The sequence below is a fragment of the Myotis brandtii genome, unplaced genomic scaffold (genome assembly GCF_000412655.1).
Source record: "Myotis brandtii unplaced genomic scaffold, ASM41265v1 scaffold278, whole genome shotgun sequence".
In the NCBI taxonomy this organism is placed as follows: domain Eukaryota; kingdom Metazoa; phylum Chordata; class Mammalia; order Chiroptera; family Vespertilionidae; genus Myotis; species Myotis brandtii.
The window spans coordinates 218046-229300 of NW_005360594.1; positions in this window are offsets into that span (position 1 = coordinate 218046).

Genomic DNA, 11255 nt, shown 5'->3' on the forward strand with positions numbered 1-11255 from the left:
TCCACGCGCACGGACCCGGTGCAGAGAGCAGACGGGGTGGAAGGGGGTGTGTGAGCGCGGGGCCCTTGGCGCACTACTCGCTGTCACGTCACACACAAAGCCTTGGTTTCATAGCTGCCGCGCCGTAGAGGGAAGAGGTAGAGGGGAGAGGTGCCGTTCGCATGGTCCAGCCGCTTTTTGAGCGCCACCAGGGTGCTAGGTGCCTGGGGGATGCAGGAACAAGGCGTCGCATATGGTTTGCAGAGATGCCAGAGGCCAAGTCTAGGGCTCGGTATTCCTGGCACTTACTGCGAGCCCTGGCCCTGGGCGGACGCCGGTGTCTGCACCGGGCTCTGGTAGACCAGTTAGCACGCTTACAAAGCTGTGAAGTTGGGGAGGAAAAAGCTGAGGTTTGGGTGGGATTTGGGTGGGATGGCAACACTGCACTTGGAAACACTTGAAGCCAAGTGTTAGAGGCAGGAAATCATTCTAAAGAGGCAAGAGGGAAGCTGGCATCCTAAATTTTTTGGCTGTTAGGATGAGAGCAAAGATCCCCTGTCTAGAGGTCTTTTAACTTTTCTCTAGTTACCAAGTTGAAGTCCATGTAGCCCCCCTGAAGCATAGAGGCCTGAGAAATGAGCTGATGCAGGACAGGGGAGAGGGTGACCTTTGCCCCTCTTAGTGACTGGCCAAAGAGGAAAAGGAAGCTGCTTTGCTCCTTTGTTCCAGCCTGCCTTCCTGGATCTAGGCTACCCGTGACTGGAGTCATTAGGAGAAAGGAGTGCGCAGTCCTGGGTTGGGACTTTACCAGGTGGCGCTGGTTGGTTTTAAGGCAGGCTGCAATGGCAGCGGGGCTGAGGGGCTCGCCCAGATCTGCCAATGGCATCTGCGTTTCAGCCAGTGCTGCAGAGCAGCTCATGGCCTTTCTAGGCTCCTCAGCAGTGCGCATTTCAAGTGCTGTGTGTGTGGAAGTGTGAATACGGTACTCCTGTACATATAGGCACACATCCATATAGCTTTTCATAAAGAAGCATGGGCCTATGCATTACATATGCAGTTGTTCTTTGGTAGCATCTTGGGGCTGGAAGGGACCTCAGGAGACCATCGGAATTCAAATTTTCTCCTTTACCATTCAGTTTTCTCCATTTAAAAATAACCAACCAGACTTCTCTGCCCAGCTGGCTTCCCAAAGCATTTGATGCCAGAGTCTGCCTGTGGTCCCAGCCCAGGGGGAGGCCTTTGGCTTCTCCCCTGAGAAGGGGCTCCTCAGGATCTGATCTGGATGCACGCTGACAGTTGACATGACTTTTCCTACTGCTCCACATGGCTTGGGGTTTAAGTCACGGCAGAGTCACGCTCAGACTGATTTTAGCAGGGGACAGGCAGCGATGTCAAGAAAATTGCAAAGAGCAGTCCTCAGTAAGACTTGGGTTGGAAAGTTCGTGTCTGTTTGTACTCTGTGGTCATCCCGGCAGGGAGTTGCCCTGCTCCTTCCCAAGAGCAGTGGGGACTCATTTTTACCCCCTTCTCCTCTGTGTCTTGTCCTTCTGGCTCTAGGAAGCGGGGGAGTGGTTGGGGATGGTATTCTGTGTCGGTGTGATTATAGTAGGTCTCAGGAAAGCATGTGCTAGCAGGAGTGTTGTCTCTGGGGGTTTGTCATGGTGGATGTCAAAGTTTGGGGAAGGATCCTGGTGTCAGGCGAACAATTAATGGATAGTCTTGACTGGAGGAAGGTGTTTGTGATCCAGAATTCAGGTACTTAAAAAAGAGAGGAGATCATTTTCTAGTTGGGGGAGAGTGCCACGTGGGTGACGGTTGAGTGGTTTGGGTCAGAAATGAATTTGGTACTTGTCAGTGCAAGTTTTACTAGGTTGCCTTTAAAGTTCAGACTTGCTTTGAAGTATAAAGTCCCTCTTTAACAGTCAGAATACGAGTAAAGATCTCCCCATCTTCTTAGAGTTCCTAACCTAAGCCTTGTCCCCATGCTCTCTTGCAGCCTGCGTCAACATCAGAAATCCAGGCACAGATGTGGTGACCTCTGTGCCAGCTGCAGGTGTCCTCACTGAGTGTGTATTGGGCAGCCACCGTGCTGGTGCTGGGTATAAAGATGTCCTTTTTCAAAATTACCTCCTCACTTTTAATTTATCTGACCTTCTCTTCAGTGTGTTAACGCAAACTAATAGCTCTTGGAAAGCCGCCAAGGTGGGTCCCAGGAGCCTCGGTACTGTAACCGTGTTTTCAGCTGGAAGAGTTGGGACTTGAGCTGTGTTTGCCCACTTGTGCAGTTTTATTTATTTACTTGTTTTTTTTCATTGCCACAATTAAGTGTATCCTTCCCCGACTTCCTCACATTTGGAAGGCTGTATGTGTGCATGAGAGGGGTTGCTGTTTCTTCAAAATCCTCCAGCTCGCTTGTATGAACACATAACCCTCTGGAAAGAAAACAGAGGCCTTTCTGCTGGGCCTTTCGGCCTCAAAAGTCAGGCGGGGCAAGGAGGATAAACTCTGTGGCTGGATTTGGTGGGAGCAGTTCTCCCTGTAAACTGGCAGCCCATATCTGTGTTTGTGCTTCAGGACCTTGACTCGAGCTGGGGCGGGTACCTAGGATTTTTCCATCCTGTTGCCCATGAACTCAGCAGTGGCGTTATCCCAGTACTTAGTTACTTGTCACAGTGAAGTACTGGTGTTTGCAATTGATTTACTTACAAAAAAGTCAAGGTTATCCCTAGAATGATAACAGCCTCACTTATTTGCATCCCTGTGAGATTTTTGTGGCTGGCCCTTGAGGGAATGTGTGCCGCCCACCCACTTCTGTCTGAGCGCCTCTTCTTAGTGTTGTAGTTCTGAGCACAGACGGCTCGTAAGTGCTGTTATGCTGGTCAGATGCTTTTTATAAGCATCCTACACAGCACAGTCTTCCACGCTAACAGTTTGGATCTTTCATGGCTCAGTCTCCCCTTGGGAGTGTGTTGTGTTGGTGATCAGTGTAGAGATTATGTGTCTTGGAGAAATTTTACGACCAGGTGGGCAAGAAATAGATGATGATGAAGAAAAAATATATCTTCTATATGTGACATGGTTGCAAATGCTTCTTTTGTATTTCATTTACTCCTCACTGCAACACTGAGGTAGATGCTAATGTCATTTCCAGTTTATACTTAGAGAGACTGAGACATTAGGAGTTTATGAAACCTGGTCAGGATCACACACAGCTCACAAGTGGCAGGGAGAGGATTCGAGCCCCGCTGGTGTAGGGCCAGGGCCCATGTTAGCTGGACTATGGCGTAGTTGTCAAAGCTAACCTCGCCCTGCACTAGCCAGCGCCCTTTTCCAGTTAAAGCCAAGAGAAGCCTTAGACAGGCAGGGGCTGGAAGAGACTTGAGGAATATCCCTCCGGATCCTTGCTCTTTGTAGCCGAGGTCATGGAGGTGCAGGGAGGTAGAAGGACTTGCTCCAAGTCTCACCAGCAGGAAGCAGTGGGAATGCTGCGCCTCATTCTGACCCTTGGTCCCACAGGAACAATTGATAGCAACTGGTAACAGCTATGTGCCTGCTTTGTTTGTAGAGTTGAGCCAGGGAGAGAATGTGATGGCCTTTGGCATCTGTCCCTCCCACTCCTAGAACCCTTGGAATCTGGTGGGGAGAGAGCGGTGTGTCCAAGTTCCCTCACTATCCCCAAATGGAAGAGTCTTTTGTGCCTTTGAGTGAGGTGTTCCTTTTTTTTATGCCATCTTATAAATTTGACATCTTAAGAATGAGCCCTGGCTGGGTAGCTCAGTTGGTTACAGCATCATCCTGATACACCAAGGTTGCAGGTTCAATCTCCGGTCAGGACACATACAAGAAGCAACAGATAAATGCATAAATAAGTGGAACAATAAATCAATGTTTCTCTTCCTCTTTCTCTTTCTAAAAAAAAATAAAAAAAATCAATAAACAAAAAGACTGTAGTCTGGGATGGACTTTACGTTTCACTCTGAAATTCTTATTTTCTCTCACTCTGTCTCAGTCTTAGAGCCCGTGGTCCTCTCAGCATTGATTTTCACTCCTTAGGAGCATGGGTTGGGCAAGACGTGCTCTTTCTTAACCGTTCCCAAAAAGGGCTGGTGAGGACATTCCCGCAGTGTATGTGGAATCCTGGAAAGGTTGCTGAGGCCCTGTAAAATGTTTCTCTGACCACTGGCATCTTCTTGCTTCGTGGAATTTTCCTGTTAGGCATATGGCGAGCACCGTTTCCTTCCACTTTATTCCTTTCCTATGACCAGATTGCATCAGGCCCATCAGTGCTCACCTGTCCCTGATTCTGAAAGTTTCTGGTTAAGAGTCCTTAGCTGCTCAAGGAGGTTAAGCTCAAGGCCTGTTCACGCCCACACAGAAGAGTCAGTTGTTATGAAACAGTATGCAAATGAAGAACACTCATTCAAATAAGACTTTCATTGTTAGACTTCTCTTGGTTTTAATTGGAAAAAGGCGCTGGCTAGTACAGGGTGAGGTTCCTAGCGTTAACAACTACGCATAGTCCAGCTAACATGGGCCCTGAACCTACACCAGCTGGGCTCGAACCCCCCTCTCTCTGCCACTTGCAAGCTGGGCGTGACCAGGTTTCATGACCACTTTGGGCCTCAGTTCTGAGTTGTCAAGTACAGGGATTGAATGAGCTCTCCCAAGTTCTGTTCAGTCCCCCTGCTGTATAACCCTATATATACAAGTGGCAGAAGAAGAATTGAATATAGAAATAAAGTTCCCTCATGCAAAAAAGAAAAACTGCTCAGGAAGAACTCAAGTTGTTTTTGCTTTTGCTGGCAGACTAGTAGATAGTTCAAATGCTCACCTAAGAAGAACTAGCCCTCTATTATCACTATCTCTGGGATGTTTATTTTGAATGCTGAGAAATAAAAAGCCTTGCTCCTTACTTCTCAGCTCAGAGCTGTTCCCTCCAGTGAAGCTATTTTTTTTCCCTTGGGAAACTGAGATTCAAAGAGCAGAAGATGACCAGGCCACAGAGTGCTGTGGTTCCATGGCACCGTGCCTGGGGAAAGTGGCGAAGGATTTACACTGCCCAGGCCGCGCCAATTCTGTTTACGTACCTGCATCGCTGCTTCACTATGAAACTACTTTGAAAGAACAGGGAGTTTGATATCAATCTCCCTGCAGCTGCATGTTTTTTTTTTTTAACCATCTGTTATTTTCAGTGCCAACTTTTTATTTACTAGTGTTCATGCTAATGAGTTTTCTAAATGACCAATTCTTTCTCTTTTATAGCTTGTTTAGAAAAGCAATCTCTTTGCCTCAGGCGAAGTCTGAGCTCTCTGCTTTCTTGATATTTCAGTGTGGTGGACATGCCTCACCCTCTCTCCTGTGATTTTTCAGAGCCACCAGGGTTGGAGGCAGCACCGTGGGGATTTGGAGAGGAAGGGGCACTTTCCTCTCCCGCCTCCTCAATAATCATGTTCATCCTAGGAGGCGTCCCCAGTCTTCTGCGAGACCTTCGCCAACACAGCTTCAAGGCCCTCTGCCCATGGGGATGGCCTTCCCTCTTTTACAAAGTTCTCAGCTCCAGTGACTAAGGATGGTACGTTTCCCCCTCCTCCCTTCATGTGATTTCTAACGCCTGTGCTTGCTAGATTTAAAGGTGACACTGTTCTGTGGACAGTCCTTCACCGTACATCATTCAGTACGCACACATGCAATTCTCTTGGGTAAATGTTATCAACTTTCGTCTATAGGTTCACCATTCCTTTTTTGCTATCCTGATGTCCAGGGAGCTCCGGAGAGGGAAAGTCTTTGCTCAGGTCGCTTAAAAAAATACATCTGGCCCCAAGGGCTTCTCAGAAAGGAGTGGAGAGCCCTAGTAGGCATGACTGGAAGCTCCACTGCCTTATATGGAGCCTGACATGGAGTCACAGGATCAGCTGGGCAGCGAGGCACTTACTGAAGGTAAACTTCCTCTGGCTGGTGAGGCCTCTACAGTGGGCTGGCTGTCTGCATGTCGGTCAGTTCAGTGCTCTGTGGTTCCGGTTTCTCTTCTGTCAAATGAGGCATCTCAGCTTCTCCACATCTGTGGGATCCCACCAGGGTGTCTTGGCTGAGCTCAGCACACTCATCTGCTCTAGTTTCTCTAATCTGTCCTTCAGAGTATTCTTAGGTGTGTTCCCATTCTTATGGGCCTGTTGGGTTGTCTGGTTTTAGAGTTTTGTTTTTTTAAATCCGTGGACCTTTGGTAGACATTTTGTCTTTTCTCCCTCTCCCTGGGCATAATCCATGGGCTCATGAAGCCCAACAAGTTGGGACTTTGTGTGTAAGTGCGTCTGTGTTTGTGCGTGTGTCCATTTTCACAGACTGTTAGTGCTGTTACCTTACTGTGGTAAGAAGTGGCCGTGAGCGGAGTTGCAGCTGAAGGTCGGGAGTAGTCATAGCTGAATGAATTCTAGGGAGTTTCTGTGGAAGGATTTTGTTCATATGGCTTTCCCCTCATACATGTTTGGAGAGTGTATGGATAATGATTGTATTGTACTTTCCTATAGACTGCAATAAAGGTTTCCCATGAAAATGAGTTGCTTATCCTATCACGATGCCTTTACTAGTAGTCTGACTGCCACCATATCCAGAACCAGATACAGCTCCCATTTTTCATGCCATGCCTGACACGTGTTCTCCAAGTTCCAGACTTTTTTTCCCCGTCTAGTAGCTTCCAGAGACACTTTTCTATTTCCTCATTTAGTATAAAGACTACAAAATTACGTAGTTCTTCTGTTATTGCTGTAACAAATAACCACAGACTTCGTGGCTTAAAGCAACACGAATTTATTTTTCTATAATTTTGTAGGTCGGAGGTCCAACATGGGTCTCACGGGCTAAGATCATGGTATCCATTCCTTTTGAGACTCCAGGGGAGAATGCGTGTCCTGCCCTTTCCGGCTGATAGAGACCACCTGCATTCATAGGCTCCTGCCCCTCCCCCAGCGCCCAAACCAGCAGCTTTGAGCTGGGTCCTTGTCCCTCTGCCATCAGGTTGGCGCTCTGACCACAGCCAGAAAAGGTTCTCCGTCCTCCTGCCCCCCTTTTTCTGTTACCATTTATTATTAAAAATTAAACAATGAGCCCGAACCTGTTTGGCTCAGTGGATAGAGCGTCAGCCTGTGGACTGAAGGGTCCCGGGTTCAATTCAGGTGAAGGGCATGTACCTTGGTTGTAGGCACATCCCCAGTGGGGAGTGCGCAGGAGGCAGCTGATCGATGTTTCTCTCTCATCGATGTTTCTGACTCTCTATCCCTTTCCCTTCCTCTCTGTAAAAAATCAATAAAATATATTAAAAAAAAATTAAACAATGATAATTACAATAAATGCATAATTTACAAAAGTCCTATATTTGTTCATAGGATTTATACATACAGGCATTATAGTACATTCACCTGAAAGACTAAAATTAGATATAAGAACATGAATTGATGTCTGGATGTATATGAAAAAGTAACTGTATAAATGTAGGTGTAAGTTTCCATAAATATAAGAAACATTAAAATCTATAAAGGTTCCCTGATTTTAAGACTCTTGTGATTAGATTGGGCCCACGCAGACAATCCAGGATAATCTCATCTCGAGGTCTTTAACTTAATCACGTCTGTCCTGTAAGCTGACATCTCCACAGGTTCCTGGGCTTAGGAACTGAACATCTTGGGGTTCACTTATCTGTCTACCATAGTCCTCAAGACTTTTATTTATTTTTTCTCAGTGGAAAATTTTTTATTTGGAATTAAGCAGCTGGACTCAGGTTAGATGATCCCAATTTTGTTGGCAACATCCAAAGCATCATAGTCAGGAGCCAGTCGAACATATGCCTTCTTCTCGCCATCAGGCCTGACCAGGGTGTTGACCTTGGCCACATCAGTGTCATAGAGCTTCTTCACAGCCTCTTTGACCTGGTGCTTGTTGGCCTTGACATGCACACCTGTGTTGTCTTCTGACTTCTTCATGGCTGACGCGGTCGTCAGGGGGAATTTGATGATGGCATAGTGGGCAAGCTTGTGTCTCCTGGGTGCGCTCTGCCGAGGATATGTAGGCTGCCTTGGCAGCCCTAGTGTCTTTGGCCGTCGGAGGTGGGTGACATGTGGATCTTCTTTTTTTGTGGCTGTGGACGCCTTTCAGCACTGCTCTCTTTGCCTTTAAAGCTTTTGCTTTGGCTTCGGCTTTGGGAGGGGCAGGTGACATCTTCATAAAAAGGTCCTCAAGACTTTTTGTAAAGAAATGGTTTTCTACTTTTGTTTAAAGGAACTGTTCCTTCCCACCGAAGAACTTTACTGTTACAGGAAATGTGCCTATTTCCTTGTTCATATTTTTGAATTCAGTTGTCCCTTAGTGTCTGCTGGGGATTGGTTCCAGGATCTCCCTCGGATACTAAAATTCTTTGGAGCTCACATCCCTTATATAAAATGGGGAAGTATTTGCATATAACCTATATTTGCATGTGGGCTACAGCCGGGTGTGCCTACACATCACTTCATTTGCATGGATTCAGTAGTGCTAGGCATGTGGCAAGTTTACAGATGTTTTTTTTTTTGAACTTTCGGGATTAAAAAAAAATATTTTCTGTCTGCAGTTGGTAGAATCCATAGACTTTAAATCAGTGGCTATGGAGGGCTGACTGCATGTTCAAACAAATCATTTGTAAAACACAGTATCTAAGGTTCGAGTTCAGCTGTGGCTAGTAGACCAAGCTACGCATGTTTACGTGTTCCAGTTGAGATCATTGTCAGCAGTCCTGCGATTGCAATGAGGAAACTGAGGTGCAAAGGAAACTTGCACAGGGTCTTGTAGCCAGAAGTAGTGGAGTCAGGGTTTAAATGTGGATCTCATTGATTCAAAGCCTGGTTCTTTTCACTCTGCCTTCCTGCCTCAGAAGTGATAATGGCAAAACAAAATGAGAAATGGTAATGGGAAAACTTAAACTAATGTAAAATCTCTCTGCTTCTGCCAAGGGGATGGCAAACGAAACATTGCCTGTGGAGATGGATTGCACTAATGGCCCTGATGAATGGCCTCCCTGGGTCCACACTCTTTACCTTGTAACTGTGTAGTCCCCTCCGCTCCCCTCCCGAGACACTGGGATTGGCCACATGGCCCGCTTTGGACAGTGGGACATTAACAGATGCCCAGTAAACAGTTCAGAAGAGTATAGGTGTTTCTAATAGTCTCTTACACAGCTGGGTGAGCCCTCCGAGATCCCTGCCATGAGAACAGGCCCAGACTGGCCTCATGGGGAGATCTGAGAAACACTTGGGGATGAGCCAGGTTGCCTCAGTCCAATGAACTGTCGGCTGCTCCAAGTCTCCTGAACTTGTCTTGCCCAGGCCAGTGAAGCCAGATCAGCAGAACCACTCAGCTGACCTGTAGAGTTATGGCAGTAATCAGTGATTGTTGTTTAAAGCCACTGAGTGCTGGGGAAGTTTGTTATACAGCAGTTGCTAACTGATACACAGCTCTTGTCAGATATTTCAATAGCATAAGAAATATTGTAGTGTCCTTTTGAAGATCATTTTGGACTACTTGTAACTAAATATTCTTATTAAATATGTAATTTAAAAAATATTCTCTTAAGATTATACTGTAGGCTCAAGAGCGTGCCCAATATATCTAACCCCCCTTTTTTTCTTAGCATGAAAGACCTTTAAATTCTTTCCGGTTTCAGTCCAAGGCAGACTTGTTTTCCCTTCTCAAACTGTTAGAAATAAGGCGAGCCCCCAAATTGAGGGGTCCTGGTAGAACACAGAGCATACTTGGGAGCCAGGCAGCAAGGCATAAGGGTGTGGGCACACTGAGCGGGCGGTGCGCTCGGCTTTTTAATCCTGACATGCGTGACCTTTCCCTTACTCTTGATTGGAGCTTAGGCTCACAGTCTTTCTCGATTGGCTGATTTAAAGGAAGGGGTTGTCCTTTGCCGTTTGAAGACTGCGGCTCCCAGGGAGCTGCAAGTCATGTGGCCCCAAATGATGGCTGCCTAAACTGTTCTTTGACAGAAAAGATGACTTGTTTATTCTCACAAAACTATTATTTCTAATGTAGTGACTTTTGACCCCCAACCTGCAGTAGGACATTGACGCAGAACTCCCATACATACATGTATATAACAGCGAGAAAAGTTCATGAAACAGTTCCTACCCTTATACCTCTGATATTTTCTCCAGTTTCCTTTATGTCAGAAATGCTGGTCAGGAGTCGCCACTGTGGCCTGTTACCCGTTTTGTAAATGAGGTTTTACCAGAACACAGACCCTTGTTCTCCTTGGTTGCTTCCTGTGGTTCCTGCTGCCTCCCAGGTGCGGGCAGAGCTGAGCAACCATAACAGCTTATGGCCCACAGAGCTCGATGCTCCTCTCGGGCTCAGGAACACAGCTCTGACCGTCGCGCTTAACTGAGCCATGACCCTGTGCGTGGCGACCCACTGCTTAGAAGACTGTTAATTCTCATGATACTCTTGTGGAAATTACACTGCGTAAATCTGGCAGCTGTGAAACTAACCCACTTCCTGTGTCATCCTCAAACTTTCTTTTCTATTTACTTAGATTCAACAGTGAAGTGTTTGCTATTAACATTGCACCTGATTGGCTTACATAGGAAACTTTTCAAGCCATTCTAAAATGTCCCATTATAAGTAGTGTTACCTCCCCCGCCCCCATTTTTCTAATTTAATTGAGCTCTCTTGTGGAAACTAGCGGGAATTAACAGGGACACACATTCTATTCAAGTGCTAATTATTTATTTATTAGGTTCCAGCCCTGCCATTTTTTGTGACCTAATGGGAGTCCATTGCTGGAAGAGGTAGGGAGGGTGTTCCTGGCTGCTTTTAGAGCACCTTCTGGCAACTGATCCTTACTGTCACATTTCTGAATCCCGGTGGTATTCTTTCTGAGTATAAGGTTTAGAGACATTAAATCATGGACTTTTAGGGTTGGAAAGATGGGGAAAATTTTCTTTTTTCCCCATCCAGGCCTAATTGGGCTCTTCGAGGCCAAATTTCTCTAGTACCTTAATTTCCCAGACCTGTCAGGAAAGAACAGCAATATTATTTATGTGTTGTGACTAATGAGATTGATGAAAAGAGCCGAGGCGGCAAAGGCTTCAGGATGATCTGGAAATATCTTTCTAGAATCTGAAATGCCAGGTGAGGAATGGTCACTGGCCCGTTTATTTATTGGCAGCGAGAACAGAATGAAAATACATGGGCCTCAGGAACAGCAGGAGGAGCTTAGGTGCAGTCTGAGTAAGGGAGGCTCCTTGACG